At 53.4% G+C, this 24,919-nt stretch overlaps 1 protein-coding gene and 1 long non-coding RNA gene across 4 annotated transcripts in view; one reads left to right on the top strand and one right to left on the bottom strand.

Moving 5' to 3' along the window:
* Nucleotides 1–24,919, bottom strand: part of KCNQ1 (potassium voltage-gated channel subfamily Q member 1) — a 393,190-nt gene that overhangs the window by 138,423 nt on the left and 229,848 nt on the right. The window lies entirely within an intron of this gene.
* LOC141584927 (uncharacterized) overlaps nt 13,737–24,919 on the top strand; it is a 74,451-nt gene continuing 63,268 nt past the window's right edge. The window contains exon 1 of the long non-coding RNA XR_012518233.1: nt 13,737–14,344. This is a non-coding gene — a long non-coding RNA (uncharacterized LOC141584927). The remainder of the gene's footprint in view (nt 14,345–24,919) is intronic.

Below are 24,919 nucleotides of genomic sequence, written 5' to 3'. Positions count from 1 at the left end.
TCCAGAAATAAACCTTCATATTTACCGTCAATTGATTTTTGAAAAGGGTGTCAAGATCCTTCACTGGGGAAAGAAGAGTCTTTTCAACAAATGGTGTTGGGATAACTAGCTATCCACATGACGAAGAATAAAGTTAGACCCCTACCCTGTACCATACATTAAAGTAAAAGTGGATGGAAGACCTAAATGCAGGAGGCAGAACTATAAAATTCTTGGAAGAAAATATAGGGGTAAATCTTTTTAACCTTGGATTATACATTGTTATTTAGTTACAACACCAAAAACATAAGCATTGAAAGAAACAGATAACTTGATCTTCAACAAAATTAAAAAACCTTTGTGAGTCAAAGACATGCTCAAGGAAATGTAAAGACAACCCAGAGAAAGGAAGAAAATACATCTGATAAGAGCCTTGAATCTAGAATATAAAGAAGTCTACTAAATAATAAAAACATGACTCAATTACAATTTGGGCAAAGAATTTCAATATGTACTTCTTGGAAGAAGAGATACAAATGGCTAATAAGCACATGAAAAGATACTCAACATCATTAGTCATCAGGGAAATACAAATCAAAACCACTGGGAAATATCACTTCACACCCACCACGATGGCTAAAATGAAAACAGCAGACAGTAACAAGTGTTGGTGAGAATGTGGAGAGATAGGAGCCCTCATACACTACTGGTGGGAATGCAAAATGGTGCTGCCACATTGGAGAACGGTCTGGCCATTCCTCCAAAGGTTAAATATGTAGTCATCATATGACCCAGTGTTTCTACTCCTCCATGAATACTCAAGAAAAATGAAAATCTATGTCCACAAAAAAAGCTTATACCCAAATGTTCCTGGCAGTATTATTCATAATAGCTAAAAAGTAAAAATAGCCCAAGTGTTCAATGAATGAATGGATAAATAAAATGTGATAGCATTCATAAAATGGCATATTATTTGGCCCTAAAAAGGAATGAAGCACTGATACACGCTACAGCATGAATGAAGCTTGAAAATCTTAGGCTATGTGAAAGAAGTCAGCCACAAAAGTTCACTTAGTATGTGATTCCAGCTATGTGAAATCTTCAGAACAGGCAAACTCGTGGAGATAGAAAGCAGAGCTGTGGCTGACTGGGGCTGGGGAATGAGAGGAGGGAAGTGGGGAGTGATGGCTAAAGAATGCAGGGTTGCTTTTAGGGGCACTGAAAATGTTCTGGAACTAGATAGTGTGATGGTTGCGCAACTCTGAATGTACTAAAAACCGTTGAATCGTACACTTTAAATGGGTGAATTGTATGGTATGTGAATTTTATCTTAATAAAGCTGTTACAAAAACAAAAATGAACACCAAAAAATACAAAATAAAAAAACAGCCCTGCAGGATCACAGCACCAGAGCAGACACTGAGAGTGGCTCCCAGTTCTGGGAAGCCCCCACAGGTCCCAGTGTCTGGGCCTCTGCCCACTTCTTGCTACACGGTTCCCAGGTTTGATATTTCTCATGGTGAAAGCCCGGGAAGAGAGAGCCAGAAGTCCTCTGCAGCTGGGGCTGGGGGGTGGGGGGGCCTGGAAGCCGTGCAGGAGAGATGGAGGCTCCCACGCTCCAGGGCCAAGCTGACGTGACTAAAGCTAAACAGACCCCGTGCCACAACGGGGTTACAGCTAATTCTGTGCAGCACACTCAGCTGCTCGCCAGCGATGGCAGCCTCAGGGAGGGGCGGTGGAGCAAGCAGCCCCAAAGGTAATTTGCACACGGAGTTTATAAGGCCCCTCAGCTCTTTTAAACATATGCTTCTCTGATTATAAACAGCTGATGGCTCACAAGATTCAGATTTTCCAGTAGGGCTTCCAAAAAAAGATTGCACTCCAAGCAGAGAAAGGTGACCGGGTGCTTTGCCGCAGAAGTAAATCCAGCCATGTTCTTGCGCAGCTGGAGCTGCCCCTGTTGCCAGGCTTCGAACATGTCACATCTTTAAAATGTTTGCAGCTATTGACATGTCCCAAGGAGGGCTTTGGCCCTGGCCATTGGCCTGGGGAGGGAACAAGGAGATGGAAATGGAGCCCCACCACCCGACCCCATATAAACTGTATCTTTTGCCTCCTAGCAGCTGAGGCTGCTTGAAACCCTTGCCTCTCGGTCAGAGGTGCTTAGACCCAGATCAAGGGTCAAAATTAGAGGCCCCCCTGGGGTGAGTCTTCTGGTCACTGTCCACCCTGTGCACCCCAGGGGTCTCTGCACCGACCCTCTTGGGGTTGGCCCCTTGCTGCCTGCCTGGCCTGGAAGGGGGATATGCCTGGGCTCCACCTCCACCATCCTCAGCTCCACTCTTCTCGGGAACTGTGGGTGCCCTGAAGAGAAGCTACAAAAAAAAAAAAAAAAAAAAAAAAAAAAAAAGGAGCAGGGAGCAAAACAGAAATGCCAGCAAGGAGCCTCAGGACCACGTGCCTAAGTGAGCTCCCAATTCACTGCTTTGCCAAGTTCCGCTCAGCCATGCCAGTGGCCCAGGCCACAGACACCAGTGAGGAAAGGGATCCTGTTGAGAAGAGTGTCGAAGTCAAGTCTCCAAAGCGGCTGCTGTGGAAGGGCACGCAGTGGGTTCAGGAGCCTTCTCCCTACTGAGGAGAGTAACAAAGGACTCCCCAGCCCAATTCCATTAAAGATAATGTGACCAGGCGCGGTGGCTCATGCCTGTAATCCCAGCATTTTGGGAAGCTGAGCTGAATGGATCACCTGAGGTCAGTCCAGCCTGACCAACATGGTGAAACCCCGTCTCTACTAAAAATACAAAATTAGCTGGGTGTGTTGGCATGAGCCTGTAATCCCAGCTACTTGGGAGGTTGGGGCAAGAGAATCGCTTGAACCCGGGAGGCAGAGGTTGTGGTGAGCCGAGATTGCGCCACTGCATTCCATCCTGGGCAACAAGAGTGAAACTCCGTCTAAAATAATAATAATAATAATGTCGTGTTTGAGTGGGACAATTCACAAGCATGGTCTCCTGGGGTCCTCGATCTTGGCCATCTGTTGGGGAAATCTCGGGGAACAGGGGCACAGCCCCAAGGGAACCAGTGCTCTGGGAGGCTGGCTGCCCACACCACCTCCTCGACCTGTGCACATTTACCCAGCCACACACAGGACCTCTGGGGGGTGGCACATGCAAGTTCAGCGCTCAGGAAGCCAAATGTGGGCCAAGGCACACCTGCCCTGCCCCTGTGCCCCATGAAAGGAGCTACCTCTGCAAACAGAGGCTATATCCCTCACACCAAGGCTGTGTGGCAGAGGGAGGCATAGACATGGCTCCAGGATACTCAGGTGCAGCCCAGCTCCAGTACCTTCTACCTCCTGATGGCTGGCCAATCCCTTGAGCTTGTTATGCTTCAGTGTTCCCATCTCTACAGTGGGTGGTGGTGTGGATGAAGCACTCAGAACCATGCCTGACACAGTAACTGCTACAGGACTACTTGTGAGATAAACAAATTTCCCTGCTTGGAGTGGGCCAGCGCACATCTGTTTAGCACTCTCTTGGGTCCAGGCTGCTCTGAGAGCCTGGCAGGTCTCGTTGCTGAACCTATGAGCTGATGGCCCAGAATACCAGCTAGGAGTAAGGTTGGAGTCAGGGGCTGCCTGGGGGCAGGGGTGGAGGCACAGTCTCCCCAGAGGGAGGGATCTTGGGAGAGTGGTGGCAGCTCTGTGCCCAGGCATGGCCTGACTGGGTCAGTTCGGTCCTGTTCTGCAACTTGCCTCCTGAGGGCTAAAGGAATTTCTTAACACTGCAATGTCTGCCTTTTACTTCAGTGGACAGCACAGCAGAAGCAATCCCTGCTTCCGGCATAGGCCTGTCCCCAAGACTAGGGATGCGAGAAAAATAGGAGTGAGTTTTGGTGCCACTTTCAATCCACTTGCAGCATCCCACCACCACCCCATTACACCTGCTTCCTCTTCTCTGTGGCACTTCTCCGTTGAGAACCCCTCTCCTCATCCCCGTGGGTGCTTCCCTTAGTCTTATCCATGTCCCAAGGAAATGGATCTGGTGTTCTCTTGGGGAAAGAAGGTGACCCGTTACATTTCCTAAATCACATCCCAGCTGTCAGCTTCTCCCACACATGAGCACCCATCATGTGCCCTCTCCACCCAAAATGCCACAGCTCTCTGCTGCCTTAGACTGCCTGAGTCAAAATCACTCTCCTCTCTGGGAGTAGGACTTGCATCAGGAAGTGGTTCTCATGTGCAGCGTAGGTTAAGAGCCACTGGTCTGGAGGGCAGCGTTCAAACTCTGCAAGAGCAGAGATATGATATGTAGGCCTGGGGCAGCCATGCTATCTGGGCACAGTACTCTTTCTCCTGGGAGCCACAGGTCATCAGTAAAAGCTAACAGATAGGTTGAGTCCACTTTGCAGCCCCTGCCAAGGGTCAGACTAAGCCCAGTTAGAGTGGGTTGCTTTGTCAGCTGGCCTTTGCTGTGTAACAAGTCACCCTACAGCTTCATCCCTAAAGCAGCCCACATTTATCATCACACATGGTTTCTGTGGGCCAGGGATCTGGAGGTGGCTTAGCTGGGTGGGACTGGCTCAGGGTCTCCTGTGAGGCTGCAGTCAATGTGTGCACCAGGGCTGCTGTCTCATCAGAGGCCTGACTGGGGCTGGATAATGCTTATACGGGAGTCCATGGGCAGGGGGCCTCAATTCCTCACCACAGGACCTCTCCAGAGGGTGGCTAGTGTCCTCACACCATGGTGGCTGGCTTCCTCCAGAATCAGTGATTCCAGTGAGAGAGGAGGGAGGAGGCTGCAAGGCCTAGTTTTGGAAGTCATGCTCTGTCACTTCTTCCATATTTGATCTGACAGAAGCAAATCACAGTCCAGGCCAAACTTAATTAGAGGGGAATTAACTGACACTTCCTGAAGAAAGGATTGTCAAAGGCCTTGCAGACACATACTAAAACCACCACAGCCACATGGTTCCCCAGGTAGGTTTCCCTTTCTTCTCATTCTTGTCTTTTTCCTCCAAATGACATCCATCTTCTGAGCCTGCCTAGCTTGATTAGAATATTCTCATCAGGTTCTCTGAGGACCTTTACTGCCAAGGACTCTGTACCCACTGCTCACCAGAAGCCTGGTGGGTTTCATTTCAGCAGTCTTACCCTTGACAAGTACAGAGCTGAGGTTGGAGCAGGCTCTCTAGGCTCTCTGCAAATATCTGTCCTCACTACAAATACCGACCCAGGGCTCTTTAATGCCCAAAACAAACTAGAACCACCAGAGCAACAGGGATGGGGCTTTCTGTTAACACCTCTCCCAGGACTCAAGAGATAATCAGAAACAACTTCCCAGGCTGGCCCTGGCTGTGGCAATGTCCTCAAAGGCCTGGGCCTACTTTTCCCTGGCAGGCTGAGGGGATTGTTCTCGGCTGGGGGACAGCTGTGGAAGTGGCGGGCCTGCACAGGAAGGGGGGCACATACCCCGAGCTTGGGATGCTTTGTGGGAGGAAACTGCCTCTGGAAGGTGGTAGTAGGAGAGGCCCTGCAGGCAATGGGTCTGGCAGGCCCAGTTCACTTCATTTTCCCAACCCCCATGCCTGGCACCCAACCAGGCCCCAAGCAGGTGCTCAGGAGACAGCTGCTGAGTTAACCCGCATCGAAGTGGGGGCTCTGGGAGAGTTAGGTTCGGCTAATCAAGGCTTGGCTAAGCAATGCCCAAACATATACACACACAGCACAGCTGCCCTCCCAATGGGAACCGGCCCACACCCCATGCTGCTACTCATGGAGACCGCCTGAACTCCAGACCCCCCACCCGTCTGGCCTCATGTTATTCCCAACCCCAAATGCAGGAATGCAAATCTGCCCGTAAGGACAGGCTTGGGAGTGACCTTAAGGCAGCACTCTTGTTGGGGGGCATCCCCCAAGCAGCGCACGCTGAGACTGCTTGCTCTTGGCAGGGCGGGCGGGGCGGGGGGTGCTGAGACTGTCCTGGAACAGGGGCTTCCCTGAGGGAGCAGCACCCACATCTGTTACACTCTGTCAGCTTGAGCCGTGGGCCTTTCCCTGGGCTCTGGGTAGCTAAGACAGTGTTGGGTACCAAAAACAGGCCATGCCACAGGGTGAAAGTGCCCCAGAGCCATGGAGTTGTTACTGCAGCTGGGCGGAGGGATGGGGGCTGACTCCACTACATAGGTTTCTGAAGACCTGGCCTGGACATTCAAGTCAGGTCTTAAGAAACCCTCTAAACCAGCCCTTCCCAAGGTCTCACCCATGGTCACATGTACTCTAGGCTGCTACACCTATTGGATGCTAAGGGATACCTTAAGCTCCTCCCTGTCCTCAGCCAAAAGTCTAGGCAAAGTTGCTGCCTCAGGGAGCTGGGCCTGGGCACTTCTCACACTTCCACAGATGCTCTCTTTCTCCCAGCCTCCCACCTCTCTCACTGGGTGATGGTGAGTCTCCCATAGCCTTTGCCCTCACTGTGCTGCCTCCCTTCAGTTCTCTCTCCATTCAGCAGTCAGAGTGATCTTTCTAGAAGGGAGATCTGATCCTTGGCACTGCTCTGCCCAAAACCTGCTACAGAACTCCCTGCTGTGCCTCACCTCTGACCGCAGCCTACAAGGCCTGAAAGGACCCAGAGCCTGCCCATCATGGCGGGATGTGATTTGGGTGGGGACTCCATGAGTTCATGCCATCTGTGGGTACAGCAGAGACCTGGGGCAGGAAGTCAAGTAAGCATTTCTCATAGGAACACTGTCTCATGGGCTCAGTGGGACCAGAGCCTTCAACAGGCCCATGTACCTGAAAGCCATCAAGTTGGAGGGGAAGCCCTGATGGAATGCAGGTGCAGGCGACACACAGGCCACAGGAGGAGGAAGATTCTAGAATAAGGACATGAGCTGCAAGGTCAGCAGAAACCTATGACCAGTGAAGGAAGAAGCCACTGGATGGTGGGGGTTGCAGGATCACAGAGACCTTACCCAGAACAGCTGCAGTGGCAGGTATGTGCCCCAGTGCATGCAAAAAGCCTTACTGAAGGGGACCGAGGAGGGGCTACAGTGTGCCAGCTGCCAGGGCTGACCTCAGGAACAGGCTTCTTGGCAATGTGTCAGCCACTCAGGGATAATCCTGGGGTCCTTACCACCCCCACACTCCCACATACCTGTCCACTCTCAAGAAAGAGCAGCATGGAGTGGGGCCTTTCCTCAGAGGGCCTGAGGAGGCAGCCACGTGGCCCTGGGCCTCTCAGCTTCCGAGGGAAGTAGCAACTTGGGAACCTGGCTGGGTCTGAAGATGGATCCACCCTTGGACTCTGAGGGTGGGGGCAGGGCTGGGAGAGAATTGAGGCCCACAGAGCCCCTTGGCCAGGGCCTATCACACATCCTGCTGCTGGGGTGAGGGGCTCCCACAGCAGTTCTTTCTCCCGCGTTGCACTGCGGAAGAGGACTGGTGTTTCCCCTGGGACGCCGCCGGGGCTCTGGGCCCCATCTGCACTTCTGTGCTGGCAAATGCAAAAGAATTAGCTCAGCAACTTCCTCCCCTAATCCCCCACCCCCACTCCAAATACCTTGGAATCAAGAGAAAAGCCAAGTGGACGTTTTGAGCCTAATTCTCTTCAGCTGTGAGTGCGTGTGTGCGTGCGTGCTCTCGGGTGCACAAGCTTGCAAGGGAACCTTTTGAACCCCAAATAGTAAAGCTGGAGGGAGTGCAAGGAACACTAGTTCAGCCCCCACCATGTACAGATGAGGCAAACCAGACGCAGGAGGAGAATGGGACCTGCCCTCTCTCATGTGGGGAGCCCAGGGAGCAGCCACCAGGTGCCCAAGCTCTCTGTCTCACACCCACCCCTGCAGCCTTGAGTCCCAAGGTGACAAGGTGCAGGTGCCAAATCTCAAGGCCTTCCACAACCCACAGAACAATCCAGAAAGGGAGCTGGCTGTGACTGCAGCCTCCTCCCAGAATTCCACCATGGTGCCCAAGGCCAGCCCCCGGCTTACCTCCCAGCCTGCCTGGCAGCCCCCATCTGCCTCTGAGGCTGGCCTGGAGTCAGCTCAGCCTTGCATGCTTCTCTAGCCAATTCCCACGTGTCTCTTGTCGCCCGACGAGACAACAAACCCCTCTCAGTCTCAGCCTGTTTTCCTCTCCAGTCTTCCCCCAAAGGACTGGAGGAGGCAGGAGTGGGGGCACACAACAGGTGCGCTGGGCTGGCAGGCAGCATTGGCTGATTGACGGCGCCCTGTGTGTGGCGAGGGGGTGAGGAGCGGAGGACACAGGACTCAGAACTGTCCTTCCTGACCATGTCTGGTGAGCTGGTCACAAACAATAGTGACAAGCTCCTTGGTCTGGGAACCCTACTGCTAAGAGTAAATTCAGGAGACCTCACGCAAGCGTGCCCATGGAATATCACGGTTGGGGTTTGTCAGGGGAATATTGAAGTGCCCAGGAGCTTGGGGTCTGAGTTCCCAGGATTGGGTCAAAGGCGGACGCAAGCCCAGAACATGAAAATCTGTATGAACGAATCAGTTACTTGTAAGATGTGTCCCCATCCAGGTCCACAATTAGAACCCACAGTTTTGTTAAGCGTAAGACCAAATAAGCTCAATGTTCATAATTTTACAATCAGTTTGCAAGATAAAAATCCTAACCAATACCCTTTGTCACTCTTTAGTAGAAGCATCAACACCATTCTAAGTGAAATTGATTTGGGGAGCTTTTTAGCCTATGTTCAACATCCTTGGATAAAACAACAAAGGTTGGGAGACAGCTCTGTGTCCAAGAGTGAGGACTGAAGGAATCCACCAGGGTACCTCCATCTGATGCAGCTAACAAAGGCCCAAGGAAAAATGGCCACATTTTGAAAATCTGTCTTTTCTACCAGAATGTAAACCCCACATGGGTAGGCCTTTTATTCTGGTGAAATCTGTGAAATGACTCTGAAGACCTGGGCTCCTGCTCCCCTGATCTCCTGGGGAGGTAGAAATGGGCATGCAGGGAGAGTGACCAGGGGGATTCTGGAAGCCAGAGGAGGCCCGGGGAGGCCACAGAGGTAGAGGTCTGGGGGCCGCAGTGAGGTTGGAAGGGAGCTGCACCCCAAGCAGCAAGAAGGAGCAAGCCAGGGGCCTGAGGCCACGCTCAACTCAACATTCCTGGCCTTGTCTTCCAACATAATCTCTCTCCTTTCCTGTCTCAACAGCTCCAAGAGGCTGTCAGCATCACCTCTATGCTACAGGCAGAGAAATGAGACTTGTAGGTATCTCGGCATTGCAGAGTCCAGGCCAGGGTCAGGATTCCAGCCCTTCCCTGCTCTTCTTGGTCAGGGACCAAGAATAATAGTGGTCACCGAGTGGGAGTCATGATCCCCTGGATGTCAAGAGGGAGGCTGGGCAGAGGAAGCAGGCTGACAGGCAGCAGAGAATCTGTCCTAAAGAGGCAGGAAGGTGGGGAAGCGACCTGGGAGCTGAAAGTCCAAGCTCCATTTTCCCCTCAGACTTCACTTCCAAAACACAAGTTCGAAGATAAAACTATCAAGGATTCCAAGACAGCAACAGCACAGCATGAAACCCTAAGTGTAGTGCGTTCCTGAGTGCTGGCTCTGAGTGATGGCATCGGTTGCACACCTGCCTCTGGGACAGGGAGATGACAAAAACTTCCTAGCAAGATGGTGAGGGTGGGATGCACCCTTCAATCAGATGCACGAACCCCTCAGGCCAGTGCAAAGGGACAGGTGCCCAGGGCATGTGCCACCTATGCCCAGCCTGCCTGTGGGCTGGGCAGGAGGCAGGGAGTGGACTCATCTGGGCATTGCTGCTAAGGCCAGAAAGGAATCTCTTGTTGCCTGAAAAAATGACACCATTTTCCCTTTCTCTTCTGGGCTGAAGAACAACAAAACCTCCAACCCAGTCACCCTTGGAGAGAGATTCCTGGCTCTCCCGTAGACATACATTTTCAGCAGGGGCGGTGAAGATGAATGGCCTCCTTGCGTGCCTGGATTGGGGGACGGCTGGCTCGCTTGGCTGGCTCCAGCCTCCCCCTTCCTCCTGTGTTTGAGGTCAACCCTGGGTTGGGGTTGTAACAACTCTCGAGAACATATCTAGAGTCCTGCATTCCAACACTGTTTCTGCAGTCCACATGGAAGGGCCAAACTCCCCCCAGCCTTGCCAGGGAGGCCTCAGGGTGTGAGCTTCCAGAAGGGGTCTTTGTGACTCAGGCTTTTGTCCCCAGGGTTTATGTCAATGCTTGGTGTTGAGACGGCGCTAGGGAGGGAACAGACAAGGGGAGGGGCCCGCAGATGCAGTCGAGTGTCAGGCCCAGGCCGTGGATGGGAGGTGGGCAGGCGCGGGGTGCCCTCCGCGCTGCCGTTTGCCAGGTGGGTGGCCCGGCAGGTCCTGGCTACCCCTGCCACTCTCCCCCTGAGGTCCCATGTCCTCAAGGGTGAGCAGCAGACATGGGTGTTCCCAGCACAGCAGCGGGGGCTTCAGAACATCCCGATCCCCTGCATGGACTGTATGGAGCGGGGAAGACGCCTCCCGCACTCGGTGCCATGGCGGCGACGTTGCCCCCGGTTCGAGGGTCGCTGCAGCAGCGTCAGCAGCGGTGCTGGTCCCAGGCGTGGCCTGGACGCTCATGGGCCTCCACACGGAGGGACCCCAGCAGGGTTGGGGTGCGGCCACCGTCCTCACGCGGTCGCCCCAGGGTGGTGAGCGCATCACGCAGGGAACGGGCCAGTATCTCCGGCTCGCCCGGCGATGCCAACACGGAGCTTGGCGCTGGCCCCGGCCCCAGCCCCCACCCACTATCGGTGCTCAGGGACAGCGTGTGGGGGCAGGGAGGGCGGCGGCGAGGGCCACCTCACTTCCAGCCAGTGCCTCACGCGGCATCAGACTGGACCAATCTGAGCCCGGGTAGCATCAAAACCAACCCCTGTCAGCCAATGACAGGGTGCGGCACATCACTTTCTGCGCCTATCCAATCCGTGCAGCAGCCCGCCGCAAGCCTTCCCCCGCTGCCGCCCAATCAGCAGGTGGGGGGTGGTCGCCACGTCAGCTGCAGTGGGGGCAGTCGGAGAACTGCCGCAGTCTCCAGGCAGAACGGTCGCGGCGGCGCTTCAGCACGGACGTCCAGTGAGCTCCTCAGCCAGATCCTCCCAGGGCGGACCCCGGCGTGGTCTCCCGCTCACCCTTCAGCACGATCCTCCCAGGGGGTCCTTCAGCTCAGTCCTCTCAGGGGCTCCTCAGCGCGATTCTCCGGCTGCGTCACTCACCGTGATTCTCTGGGGGCTCGTCGGCGCGGTTCTCTCTGGGGCTCATCGGCACGATTCTTCCCCGGGCTTTTTGGTGTGGTTCTCCCCGGAGCTCCTCCTGGCGCGGTTCTTCCCAGGGCTCCTCAGTGCGCTTGACCCCGGGGCGGGGGCTCCTCAGCGCGGTTCTCTCGAGGGCTCCTCAGCGCGACTTTCTCCCGCGGGCTCCTCAGCGCGACTCTCTCCCGCGGGCTCCTCAGCGAGGCTCTCTCCCGCGGGCTCCTCAGCGCGGTTCTCTCGGGGGCTCCTCAGCGCGGTTCTCCCGCGGGCTCCTCAGCGCGGTTCTCTCCCGCGGGCTCCTCAGCGCGGTTCTCTCCCGCGGGCTCCTCAGCGCGGTTCTCTCCCGCGGGGTCCTCAGCGCGGTTCTCTCGGGGGCTCCTCAGCGCGGTTCTCTCCCGCGGGCTCCTCAGCGCGGTTCTCTCGGGGGCTCCTCAGCGCGGTTCTCTCCCGCGGGCTCCTCAGCGCGGTTCTCTCCCGCGGGGTCCTCAGCGCGGTTCTCTCGGGGGCTCCTCAGCGCGGTTCTCTCCCGCGGGCTCCTCAGCGCGGTTCTCTCGGGGGCTCCTCAGCGCGGTTCTCTCCCGCGGGCTCCTCAGCGCGGTTCTCTCGGGGGCTCCTCAGCGCGGTTCTCTCCCGCGGGCTCCTCAGCGCGGTTCTCTCCCGCGGGCTCCTCAGCGCGGTTCTCTCCCGCGGGCTCCTCAGCGCGGTTCTCTCCCGCGGGCTCCTCAGCGCGGTTCTCTCCCGCGGGCTCCTCAGCGCGGTTCTCTCCCGCGGGCTCCTCAGCGCGGTTCTCTCGGGGGCTCCTCAGCGCGGTTCTCTCCCGCGGGCTCCTCAGCGCGGCTCTCTCGGGGGCTCCTCAGCGCGGTTCTCTCCCGTGGGCTCCTCAGCACGGTTCTCTCGGGGGCTCCTCAGCGCGGTTCTCTCGGGGGCTCCTCAGCGCGGTTCTCTCCCGTGGGCTCCTCAGCGCGGCTCTCTCGGGGGCTCCTCAGCGCGGTTCTCTCGGGGGCTCCTCAGCGCGGTTCTCTCCCGCGGGCTCCTCAGCGCGGCTCTCTCGGGGGCTCCTCAGCGCGGTTCTCTCCCGTGGGCTCCTCAGCACGGTTCTCTCGGGGGCTCCTCAGCGCGGTTCTCTCGGGGGCTCCTCAGCGCGGTTCTCTCCCGCGGGCTCCTCAGCGCGGCTCTCTCGGGGGCTCCTCAGCGCGGTTCTCTCCCGCGGGCTCCTCAGCGCGGCTCTCTCGGGGGCTCCTCAGCGCGGTTCTCCCGGGGGCTCCTCAGCGCGGTTCTCTCCCGCGGGCTCCTCAGCGCGGCTCTCTCGGGGGCTCCTCAGCGCGGTTCTCCCGCGGGCTCCTCAGCGCGGCTCTCTCCCGCGGGCTCCTCAGCGCGGTTCTCTCCCGCGGGCTCCTCAGCGCGGCTCTCTCGGGGGCTCCTCAGCGCGGTTCTCCCGCGGGCTCCTCAGCGCGGTTCTCTCCCGCGGGCTCCTCAGCGCGGCTCTCTCGGGGGCTCCTCAGCGCGGTTCTCCCGCGGGCTCCTCAGCGAGGCTCTCTCCCGCGGGCTCCTCAGCGCGGCTCTCTCGGGGGCTCCTCAGCGCGGTTCTCCCGCGGGCTCCTCAGCGCGGTTCTCTCCCGCGGGCTCCTCAGCGCGGTTCTCTCCCGCGGGCTCCTCAGCGCGGCTCTCCCGCGGGCTCCTCAGCGCGGTTCTCTCCCGCCGGCTCCTCAGCGCGGTTCTCTCCCGCGGGCTCCTCAGCGCGGCTCTCTCCCGCGGGCTCCTCAGCGCGGCTCTCTCCCGCGGGCTCCTCAGCGCGGCTCTCTCGGGGGTTCCTCAGCGCGGTTCTCTCCGGGGCTCCTCAGCGCGGTTCTCTCCCGCGGGCTCCTCAGCGCGGTTCTCTCCCGCGGGCTCCTCAGCGCGGCTCTCTCCCGCGGGCTCCTCAGCGCGGTTCTCTCCCGCGGGCTCCTCAGCGCGGTTCTCTCCCGCCGGCTCCTCAGCGCGGCTCTCTCCCGCGGGCTCCTCAGCGCGGCTCTCTCCCGCGGGCTCCTCAGCGCGGTTCTCTCCCGCGGGCTCCTCAGCGCGGTTCTCTCCCGCCGGCTCCTCAGCGCGGCTCTCTCCCGCGGGCTCCTCAGCGCGGCTCTCTCCCGCGGGCTCCTCAGCGCGGCTCTCTCCCGCGGGCTCCTCAGCGCGGCTCTCTCGGGGGTTCCTCAGCGCGGCTCTCTCGGGGGTTCCTCAGCGCGGTTCTCTCCCGCGGGCTCCTCAGCGCGGTTCTCTCCCGCGGGCTCCTCAGCGCGGTTCTCTCCCGCGGGCTCCTCAGCGCGGCTCTCTCCCGCGGGCTCCTCAGCGCGGCTCTCTCGGGGGTTCCTCAGCGCGGTTCTCTCCGGGGCTCCTCAGCGCGGTTCTCTCCCGCGGGCTCCTCAGCGCGGTTCTCTCCCGCGGGCTCCTCAGCGCGACTTTCTCCCTCCGGCTCCTCAGCGCGGCTCTCTCGGGGGCTCCTCAGCGCGGTTCTCTCCCGCGGGCTCCTTAGCGTCCTTGTCCCTGAGACTCTACAGCGCAGTTCTCCCCGGGACTCCTCAGCTTGGTTCTACTGGGGGCTCCTGAGCGCAGCTGTCTCCCTGGACTTCTCAGCGCGGTTCTCCCACGGGCTCCTTAGCGTGACTCTCCCGGGTGCTCCCCAGCGCGGCTCCGCGGGCTCCTCAGCGCGGCTCTCACCCAGGGACTCCTCAGCGCGGCTCTCTCCCGGGGACTCCTCATTGCGGCTCTCTCCTGGGGGCTCCTTGGCGCGGTTCTCCTGGGGACTCCTCGGCGCGGCTCTCTCCCTGGGATTCCTCAGCACAGTTCTCCCGGGGACTCCTCAGCATGGCTTTCCCGGGGTTCCTCAGCATGCTTGTCCCCAGGGCTCTTAAGTGCGACTCTCCCCGGCACTCAACACAGCTCTCTTCTGGGGTTCCTCAGTGTGGTTCTCCCTTGGGCTCCTCTGTGCGGCTCTCTCCCCAAGGCTCCTCAACACTGGCCTCCCCATTGCTCTGGGAGGGTCTGAACACTGTCACCACTGAACTGGACAGACGGCCGGACGGGTGATCACTCGCGTTGCTGAGGTGAGCTGTGTGCCCCGCGGTCGTCCCAGATTACAGGCATCAGTAGTGCAGCCTGGGCAGTGTATTCCCCTCTGCACCTTGTGGATAGTGTGGCCATGGTTGGGGTCTGAGTTCCTGGCCATGTCCCAAGGTTCGGATTCTGGGTCTATAGTTCGCTTGGTGTTCAGAGGCAGCTGAATTGGGATTGGAGTCTGGAATCTGCATCGTGGTTCTAAGTCGGGCACTACTGGGGTGGAAGTTGGGAATCTGTGCCACGGTTTTGAGTCAGGTCCTGAATTGGGACCAGAGTCAGAAATCCACTTAGTGGTTTTGAGTCAAGGTCTGAATTAGGATCAGAGTCGGGAATCCCTGTTGTGGTTCTGAGTTAGGTATCCTAGTTGGGATCAGAATTCAGGTCTAGGGTCTATATCCTGGCTGGCAGTTTGCCTGAGTTAGGATCTGAGTAGTTGGGGTGCAAGTCAGTCCAGGTCTGGAGTCCGCATGGTGGTTTTAGGTTGGGCCTCATTGGGAACAGAGGATTGGGGTTCTGAGTTGGGGACCTGAATTCTGGTTTGCAGTCTGCATCATGGCTCTTAGTTGAGATTCAAGGAAGGTCTGAGTTGGCAACTAGAGTCAGGGTCTGGAGTCTGCCTTCAGGTACAGGTTCCAAATGGGAGTCTCCATTAAGAGATTGGGATTGGGATTAGAGGTCTGAGTTGGGTATTGGAGTCAGGAATTGAAGTTAAAGTTCTACATCTAGGTGGGGATTCTGAGCCAGAAATTATGGGGCCAGGTAAAGGTTCCAGTCTGAGTTTGGGTAAGTGATCACCTGCCAGGTGAGAGGTAGTGGCAGAAGAAGTCTTGGTCATATTGGGGATCAGAGTTGATTGGTTGGGGGGTCTCAGTCTGGGTAAACAGGCCTAGAGGTTTGCCATTAGGTTCAGTTCCCACTGTGGTCCCTAAGAGGTCAAATAGCCTTTTCTATAAAATTGGGGATAAGATGCCTTTCTACAGAACTATTCTAGGTAAGAAAGAGAATAATTCATCCAAGTAGAATAGTTCTTAGATTATCACGAAGTCTAAAAACTTTCCTAATGATAATATCCACATTTGATATGCATTTGCCAGTTCTTTCTTTATTGTGGTGCCCCTCTTGCTAGACCAGAAGCTCCCAGGGAGGAACTCTGTTTTGTTCTCTGCTGCCTACCCTGTACTCAGCCAAGAGCCTGATACACAGCCTTGCTCAGTCAGTACTTGAAGGAAAGCAGGCAGGCAGGATTAACCAGATTTCTACGGTGTCTCAAATGATCCATTTCTGCACCTGTTTTCCAGATACTCACTAGGAGAAAAATTTAAGGATTGAGTTGCTTGATTATGGTTGTATTTTAATGTGTTTCCTAACATGCTGAAGAGAAAAGTGGGTCTGTTTCAGGATTTATGCTCCAGCTAGAGGAATCTTTTTAAATTGTGAATCAGAGCATGTCCAAATTTAGACAGAGAGCACAAGAAAACTATAAGCCATTTCCCTTATGAATGTAGATGCAGAAGTTCGGTGTACAATATTAGCTAACGAAATCCAATAATATATATTAAGCAACAATTCTTAAACAAGTGGGATTTCTCTTAGGAATGCAAAGATGATCCAATATCAGAAACTTTATCCATGTAATTCACATTAAGAGGCTACAGGAGAAAAACTATATGGTTCTCTCAACAGAGGCAGGAAAAATGATGTGATAAAGTTTAAAGCCTATGTGTGATTTTTGGGGTAGTGGAGGACACTACTTAGCAAGCCAGGACTAGAGAGGAACTGTCTCAACTTGATACATGTTATACACCAAAACTTAACTTTTCAGCAAACTTGATAGAGGAATTAAAAGTGTATCACTCTTTCTAAGATAAGGAGTAGCCCAAGTATGCCATTCTGCCCATATCCTAATATAAGAAAAAGAAATGGAGATGTGAGGATCAGGTAGAGGAAGTGATAAATCTGAGTGTAACTCATAGGATTGATGGTCTCCATAAAGGCTCTCAAACATTTTGATTTTATGACCCTTTGTATTCATGAAAATATTGATAGAGATTCTGTCAGTAGTTATCATCTTAGAAGTTAAAGCTAAGAAATATTTAAAGCAGTACTATGGAAGCACATATTCCAGTGGGGCTATGCTGTGCTGCCTCTGGAAAACTATCTTTGTGAGAATGAAAGTAGAAAAGGCAAATAATGTCCAAGTATTATTACAAAAATGTTTTTGACCTTTTGTGAAAGGGTCTGGGGGGCTCTCTGGAATCCCCAGACTATACTTTGAAAACTACCGGGCTGCATGGAAAAAAAAAAAATTAAGAAACTTACAACTTAAGAGTGATTTCAGATTTCAGAGAGGTTTTGGATATAAGATCAAAACAAAAAACAAAAACCACATTTATTTATGCCAATAGCAACTGACTTAAAAAAAGCATAATAGAGATTAAGACAGCAATCAGAATAGCAATAAAATTTATACCAGTCTAGGAATTAACAAAGATGATGACTTCTATGGAAAAAAATTTAAAACTCTGTTGGAGGATATAGAGGAAGATCTTTCCATACATGGAGACATTTAATTTTCTTGAGTGGGGCAACTTAGCATTAGAACGACCTCAGGATTTTCCAAATCTATAAGTTCAGTAGGACTCCCCTCAAACTTTCAGTTGGAGGGTTTGAGAAATTTTATAAACATATTCTAAAATGTACGTGTAAGAAAAATATTTGTAAATGCCAAGTGAACTTTAAAAAAGGAGAGCAAAGGACTTCTGCTGGCAGATACCAGGGCACATGCCAAGCCTCAGCAATCAGAGTGGTGTGGTTACAGAGGCCCAGAAGAGAGCTCAGAGGTAACTCCAAGTCTAGAGGAGGGTGACATGTGATAAAGATGGCACACCACGTATCAATGGGGGCTGTTCCGAAGATGATGTTGGAAAGCCAGCCCTAAAATGTAGGAATAGGAATATGGATTCCTAACTGAGCCCATAGGAAAAGTGGGCTGCAAATGGAGTAAAGATTTGAAAGCAAAAGGTAGTTGATATTTGTTTAATAGGAGAAAAATGATGAAGAATAATCTCCAAGGTCAGGTGGCCATGGGGGTCTTAAACAGGATCCAGAAAGCACTATAAAATGTGTGAACCTCAAGACTATAAAATGTATGAACTTGAATACATTAATGATGATGGATTAAGGATTTTTGTCAAATAAATCCATCATGACAAGGGTCAGGACTGTTTTCATAATAATACTAAGAAAATGATTTGCCTTTTTCACTTTTACATTCATGAATGTAACTTTGCCATGACTAGTTACAAGATGCTTGAAACGATTAAAGCTTAGGAGGGAACAACAGCTAAAATATACCAGAAAGCACTACAGATCATTAGGAAAAAGGTAGGAAGATTGTCAGTTTGCAGGAGGGTTAACAAATAGATGAAAATTTGCCTAAGCTAATCAGTTATCAGAGAAATATAAATGAAAGCAACAGCTATTCTTCACAGGAGAAGCATTAGAAAGTAGGATAAGGCCAAGTGTTGGCAGAAGGCAGGGAACAAGCCTCCCTGTGTGCTGCAGGTGGGGATGGAGACAGGCACAGACATTCTGGAGAGCCAGCCAGCACGTCTTCCTCAAATAAAATATTTTATACCTGTGGCCCAGCAGTTTCCCTCCTGAGTAAACATGCTGGAGCAGTTCTCACCCAGAACAAGGAGAGACTGTGTGTGTGCACGCTCAGGGGAGCGTGGCCCATGGGGGTGGGCAGCTGGAGCCAGTCACTGTGGTTAGGAGCAGGGGACTAGATGTACACTTCACAAGATAGAGACGTGTGGAAACATGGTGCTGAGTGACATAAATGCCAAACAGAATGAGGGCCTCAGTACATGACTGTGTATTTAAATTAAAAGTACACACCACCCAGACATGCAGTACCAGAAAGTGTTCGTGAGTGCGTGCGCACACACACATACACAATGATTTAAATAAATTACCCTGGAGCAGCTGTTTGTGCGGGGAGGGGAGTAAGGATAGAGGAAAGAGATGAAGTGGAAAAGCACGGAGAGGAAAAGAGTGGCGCTTTTATGCAGACCCTTACAGGATGACAGTGTTTCATAGGCTGAGGGCTGTGATCAGCTCTGTCTGTGCTGAGTCCCAAAAGCCAAGAACGAATGAATGAATGTGCGTCCATGACTATTCTGCCAGATACCCTCTAAGTGGCTTCTATTTCTAGGAAATAAAATCCAAATTCCATCAGGTTTTTACATGATCTGCCCTGCTTACCTCTCTGGCCGCCGTCCTCCCCTCACTGAGTTTTGGCTCTGGCAGTCTTCATATTTGTTAAATCTGCCAGGTATCCCTCCTACCCCAGGGCCTTCACCACCTCTGCCTGGCTTGTCCTTTCTGGTGATCTTCCATTGACACAATTCCTTATTATTTAAATCTCACAGGAAATTTTGCTCTGACCTGCCATATCTGTCATCCCCTTCAGTCACTTACTAGTTGAAGACTACATTTCAAGTCTTTGCAAAGCACAGGCTACGCTAAGTATTTTCTAGTTCCTTAGACGTCTACTTATTTGTTGGCTGCTTATCTCCTCCAGTGGAAGGGAGGCCCCATGAGGACATACCTGTCTTCTGTATAGGGTTTGCACATGGTGGGTGTGTCACAGATTTCTGTTGAATGGTTACATTCATTTGTTGAATGAATGAAAAGTCCAGGCAAGGAAAGTGCATCCATTTTCAGAACTCAGTGAGAAGGCAAATAGTGTGTCAAAATCCGACCCCTTACATCAGATTTTCTTAGCTGACCACACTGGTAATGCTTGGGACAGGATGCATCTTAGCTGTGAGGGGCTGTCCTTTACATTGTAAAATGTTTAGCACCCTACTTGGTCTCTACCTAGTAGATATTAGTAATCCTTCCATAGTTGTGATAGCCAAAAATGCCTCCAGAGATTGCCATATGTCCCCTGGGGTATACCCCAGATGATAGCCACTTCCTTAGACCAGCTCTTGGGACTGGGATGGTGTCTCTGCTCTGGCCCTTTAAAGGCAGCAGGCCCTAGCTTGCATCCTGCCACATCTGACACCCACAGCCCACAGCCTCACCACCTCTGTAAGACCCTGGCCCAGAGTACCCAAAGAAGAGTACCCTCTTCTTTGGTCAGCAGTATAATTTGAGTTTGGCAAGTACTTGCAGTCCCACAACCTATGGGCTGCCACCCAGGGCTTTAGTTGGGACTACGTTTCAGCCCCTCAGCCATCTATGGCATGGGTACCTGTGGCTTCACCAAGTTGGAGGTGGCCTGGAGAGGCTGGGCTGGGCCTCCTCACCTTCTCCAGTTAGTGCAGACTGATGAATGAGTGGTTCTCAGCAGATACTGGATCCAGGTTTGCAGTATACTCCAGGAGGAGGATGAGAAAGGTTTCCCTCAGAGCAGGACTGGAAGGGAGGGCCTCTAATACTGTCTTTCCTTCCAGTGCCTCTATCAGCCTGTGCCATGCTCCTCTGAACTGGTCAGCCCCAGCACATCCAGGTCACTGGCAGGAGCCTGGATAACCCAAGGTTCCAGTCAGACCAGCCAGGAAGGCCCATGAGGCTGGAACGCACCCACTGGCTGGCCGCTCTGTGTGAGGAACTAAAAGCTTTTCTCCAAGAGCCTTTTTTAGGGCTGGCCTGAGGCTCTTGTTTGCAATTTAAATGTGGCCTCATTTATGGAAGAATCCCTGCTCCTTCGAAAAGCCTTGGGCTCAACCTCCCTTGCAGCCCGGGCCTCAGCCAGGAGAAGAAATGGATCTAAAAGGCCTTTCTCCTGCTAATTGTAGCAATTAGCATTAAAGAATGGGGACTCGATGGGGGGCCAGCGCCTGGCAAAACAAGCTTATTCCCTGCTTAGGCCCAGGCCCAGCTCCACACACTACTGCTTGGCCAGACTCGGCCCCCACCCAGGCTCTGGCTGGCTTCAGGGCAGGGAGAGGGCCCAGGCCTGAGGGCGTGCATCAGAGTTGTTAAGGCTGGTGGCCGTACAGTAGCCCTGGGCTATGTGTGACATGTGGTCCTCCCAGAAAAGAGACTGACTGGAACGGAGAGTCAGACCAGATCCGAATGCGTGGATCAAAGAGGGTAAACTGAGGGCTATCTGGTGATGTGACAGGAAATAGTCTTGGAGCAAATGACTCTTAGAGAGTAAGGAGCCATTCCCCTGTATGGCTAAATGGAAGCCTTTTTCTCAGCCTACTACAGAAACGACTTCCTGTTCCTTTACTGAGTGTGTTTGCTTATGAGGCTTCTGGGAACCAGGAGAGTTCAGTGGGCCTCATTATTGAGCATATGGGCACCACAACCTGCTTGTGAATGAGGCTATGCAACAAGTGATTTTAGCCTGCTTGCTGCATCTACACAGCACAGTGCCTTCTTCCCAGGTGCTGAATTATGTCTGACACTGCCTCATTTTAGGGATATAGTCATACAAGAAATATTTGTGAAACACTCACCAGGTACTAGAACCTGGCCCAGCAGGAGGGATTTGATACGAACTGGGACCTGCCTGCCCTCTGAGGGTTTGTGGACAAAGGAGAGAAAGACCAACTAATGTTGAAAGACCGTTTGCACCCTGAGGGGAGTGCTGAGGGCTGGGAACACAGAATGTGTGTAGCAGGAACCTACTGGAACTAGTCTGGGGTCTGAGAAACTCCCTTGGGGAAAGTGGCAGGGGCAGGCCTCCCTCTCGAGGGAGGGAGCCCATGAGCACCTGGGATGGAAAGAAGTCAAGCATCTGAACTACTAGAAAAGCAGCTGCAGGATGAAGCTAGACCCACAGGTCTCTAAACTTTGAAAGGATTTCTGTCCACTGAGTAGATGATTGGAATGGGGCAAGGGATATGAGAATGCCAATTAGAAGGTGCTTTCAGTACAGAGAAATGGTGGCCTACCAAGTCAGTAGCAATAGGGATGGAGGGAAGAGGGGAACCTCTAGAACTATGGATGGGTGAAGTCAATCTGTCTTGGTGATGGGCTTGATGAAGGTGGTGCGGAAGGGGATGTATCGGAAATGATCCTGGAGCTTCCGGCTTGTGCCACTGAGAGGATAGGTGACAAATAGAGAACTTTAGTGAAGTAGGCTATAAAACAATGGAGGCTGTGGAGAGGAGGTGGGGGCAGGTGACTGGAATGTGGGTCCAACTGGATTGGAGAGACATTTGTGGGGTCAGGGACTCACAGGTGGTCCAGAAGCCCTTGGTGCTGAGGGTGCATCTTAGGGAAATGGTTTGCAGAGAGAAGAGTACTGGCATTTACTGGCCATGCTAGGAGGAAGAACCTACCAAGAAGACAGGATAGAGCCAGGGAGATAGCAGGAAACCCAGGAGAACTGGAGGGATGGAGAAGAGGACCTAGGGGTCGTGGTCCTGGCAGAGGTCACATTGGATTCAGTGCTTGTGATTCTCCGATTGCTGGCAGTGGATGGCCACTGGCCTGTAAATGGCCCTGCTGGAATGTCCCCAGCCCGTGTGGCTCCCTATGGGTTGCCTTTTCCCTGGACAGATGGGGAGAGACTCCTTCCTCACCTGGTTCTGTTTCATCCTTGGAACTATGGCAGTAAAGAGGAGCTCCCCACAGCACATGCAGGGAACAAGCCAGGTTGACTCTCTCAGGGAGGCCTCATCCTTGCTGAGGTATTTCATAACTTAAGAAGGATAGAAAATCCCCCCAATTTTAATGCAAAGCCAAGCAAGCTGAAAAATGGCCTTGAATAGGCCGAGATGAAAAAACAAAAAGGCTGTCAACATCAGAGACTTAGAGAGGGCAGGGAGCTTCAGTGGTCTCCTCACAGATAGGAGTTCCTGGGCTTCTATGCCCACACCCAGAGGCCGGAGCCAAAGATGTCAGGATCGGTGTTCACTGTAAGGGCAGTGAATTGCAGCTCAGACGTGAGAGATTGCCTTTTTCTTGTCATCTCTCCTTTCTGATTAGTGGCTCAAACAGTCTTCCGAGACTCAAGGGGTTAACTACAGATCCTCTAACTCCTCCACTTGCTAATTTTTAAACACAGCTGAGCTCTGAGTACCCCTCCCAAGGCTGTGAGAGGCCAGAGGCCAGCGCAGACTCTGCACCAGGTCTGCACAGCCTCCTCCCCTAGTGTTGCTAGGAATGTGCAGGCATCTAGAACAAAAGTACCTCCATTCTTTCGCTCTCCTGGCATATCCTGATACCTGAGCCAAGATTTCACCCAGAAGGTTTGCCCCCTCCATTGATGGTCTGGTGGGCTTTTGTTGACACATACCCGTGACTCCCAAATGAACCTTTGAGATTGACTTAAAGCATCTGGGACTTACATATGACAAAACCCAGATGGGAACAGTGGCTTACACTTCTGTGTCCCCTCAAAGATACCTGCTCCTAACAGTGGGAGTGCCAAAGCCTGAAAGCTGGAGGCCAAGAAGGTAGGGAGTTGTGTCTTGCTGATCCCCTGCCAGACCACATCCACCTAAGGGGTTTGGGATCACACTCCATATTCAACCACTGGGATCAAATAGAAACCCCTCAGGAATTCTGAGAGACAGCCTCTATACCTATGTGCACTGACACACACACACACACACACACACACTGACAAATATGCATCTTGACACACACGAATATGCACATACATGTGCCTTACTCCCTGCCAGGACATGGGGTTCTGTCCCATCTTCATGTTACTTCTTGTCCTTCCCTAGGCCCAGTGGCATCTTTGTGATGGGTGCTGAGAACCCCCACTGGGCATAATGGCTGTTCCCAGGATCCAGCCTCCAGCCTCTGCTCTTATCTTTACCCAGTTCTATCCCCCAGGATCCCAGCTTTTCTCAGGGAGAGAGAAAGTCCTTCTGGTCTGGCACAGGTTCCATGCCAAGTAGTTGAATTGCTGTGTTTGCTGCTTTTGGGCACCTCAGACTTGACATCATTTAATCCCTGTGACAATCCTACATGGAGGGAGACACTACACACGTGCAGACACAGCAGAGAGCAGCTCAGTCACATGGAATGACTTGCTTGAGGTCACTGGACACTTGACACAACAGAATTTAGCCCAGTCTCTGGGGAGACCAGCCTTCCACATCCTTTCATGCTGGGGAGGGCTGTCAGGTTTTGTCCCTGCTCCCCAAGTTCGAACCCCGGAAGAGTGATTGCCCATGCTGTGCCTTCAGCCCAGACAGAAGCAGGCTAGGAGAGGGGAGGAAAGGCAGGACTGGCCCTTGGAAGGCTCATCTTCTTCACCAGTTCTCTGCTTGGGCAAAGGTCTTCCAAGCAGCCAGGCTCTGAGGCTAGTCACTGTCATCTTTGGGTGAGGCAGCCTGGGAGTACCAGAGGTTGGAACAGTTGAGAACCTTCCCCAGGGAAGGGGCTGGATGTGCAAGGGTGGGTGCTCAGAGGCAGGCCACAACCAGGCAGCTGGGGAGGGCCAAGTACCACAATGAGAATGCAGTGCTTCCCCTCCCCTCCCGGGCTGCTCAGGAACCAAATACCACCCATCAGCTTCCTGTAAACAAATGAGACTAAGTCCCTGGCACTCTTGGCCCAGGTGCAAAGGGCAGTTGCCCCCTGCAGCTACTCACTGCCCTGGCCCCCTCAGGAGGCTGTGTGACTTCTACACCTGCTAGCTTGTTTTGTTCCTAAAACACCTGGATGCTTGAGAACCTAGAAGATACCACTGCTAACAGATTTCCACATCATTCATTCTGTTCTTCCTGTGCAAGCCTAGTGCATGGGACAGGGACCATAAAACAAGGTAACCCAAAACTCTCAGCAGAATGCAGGTAGGCAAGGCAGAGGTCTCAGAGTGTCATTCCAAGGCAGTGTCTTCCTCCTCCCCTATGCTCCCCATTTCCCAAGAGTGGGCTTCTTCTACTCCTCTCAGGTACCTCTTCCAAAGGTTGACCTAAAGGCCTGAAGCTCTGGGGATAGGGGCAGTCCTGAGGGAGGCATTGAGTCTTGGGGTTAGAGTTGTAGATACCTATGCAAAGGCTGATGGGAACATCTCCCAAGGGCTGACTTCAAAGCTTAGCCTAAACCACTGTATCAAAGTCAGCAAGCTGAGCTGTTTCCACAGAAAAGGAAGAGGGACAGGCCCTTGAGCCACCTGCAGCTCTCCTTAGGGTCTCAGGCCTTCACACCAGGGCAGGCCTTGGGCCAGACCACCCTACTTCCTCGCCAGATGTGCCACTGGAGAGGAGGAGGTAACTACCCTTCTAAACCTTGCAGCCCAGGACTCCAGGATTCCAACCTAGGGACCTGCAGGCTCCCCTGCTTTCCAGGTCAGACCCCTACTCTCAGAGCCATAGGCCCAATGGGGGACAGCCTGTGAGAGAGGCCTATGTGGGTAGCCCTAGCCCCAGCTCAGCTTCCAACCTGACCCTAGAGGCCTGCATGACCTCTGGACCAGCCCTTTCCACCTGAAGTGCCATCTCTCTGTGGGGTAGGCCAAGTGGGCTGTGTGGGGGAGGGTAGTACATAGGTATGATATAAGTAGACACTGATGCAGTACCCAACAGCAGCTCAGAACCAGGTTACCCAATTCGTATGCCAGCCCCAGCTGGGCT

Source organism: Saimiri boliviensis, chromosome 6 (assembly GCF_048565385.1).
Source record: "Saimiri boliviensis isolate mSaiBol1 chromosome 6, mSaiBol1.pri, whole genome shotgun sequence".
NCBI lineage: Eukaryota > Metazoa > Chordata > Mammalia > Primates > Cebidae > Saimiri > Saimiri boliviensis.
Note: the sequence above shows the minus strand (reverse complement) of the source record. Positions and strands in the feature narration are given on the sequence as shown.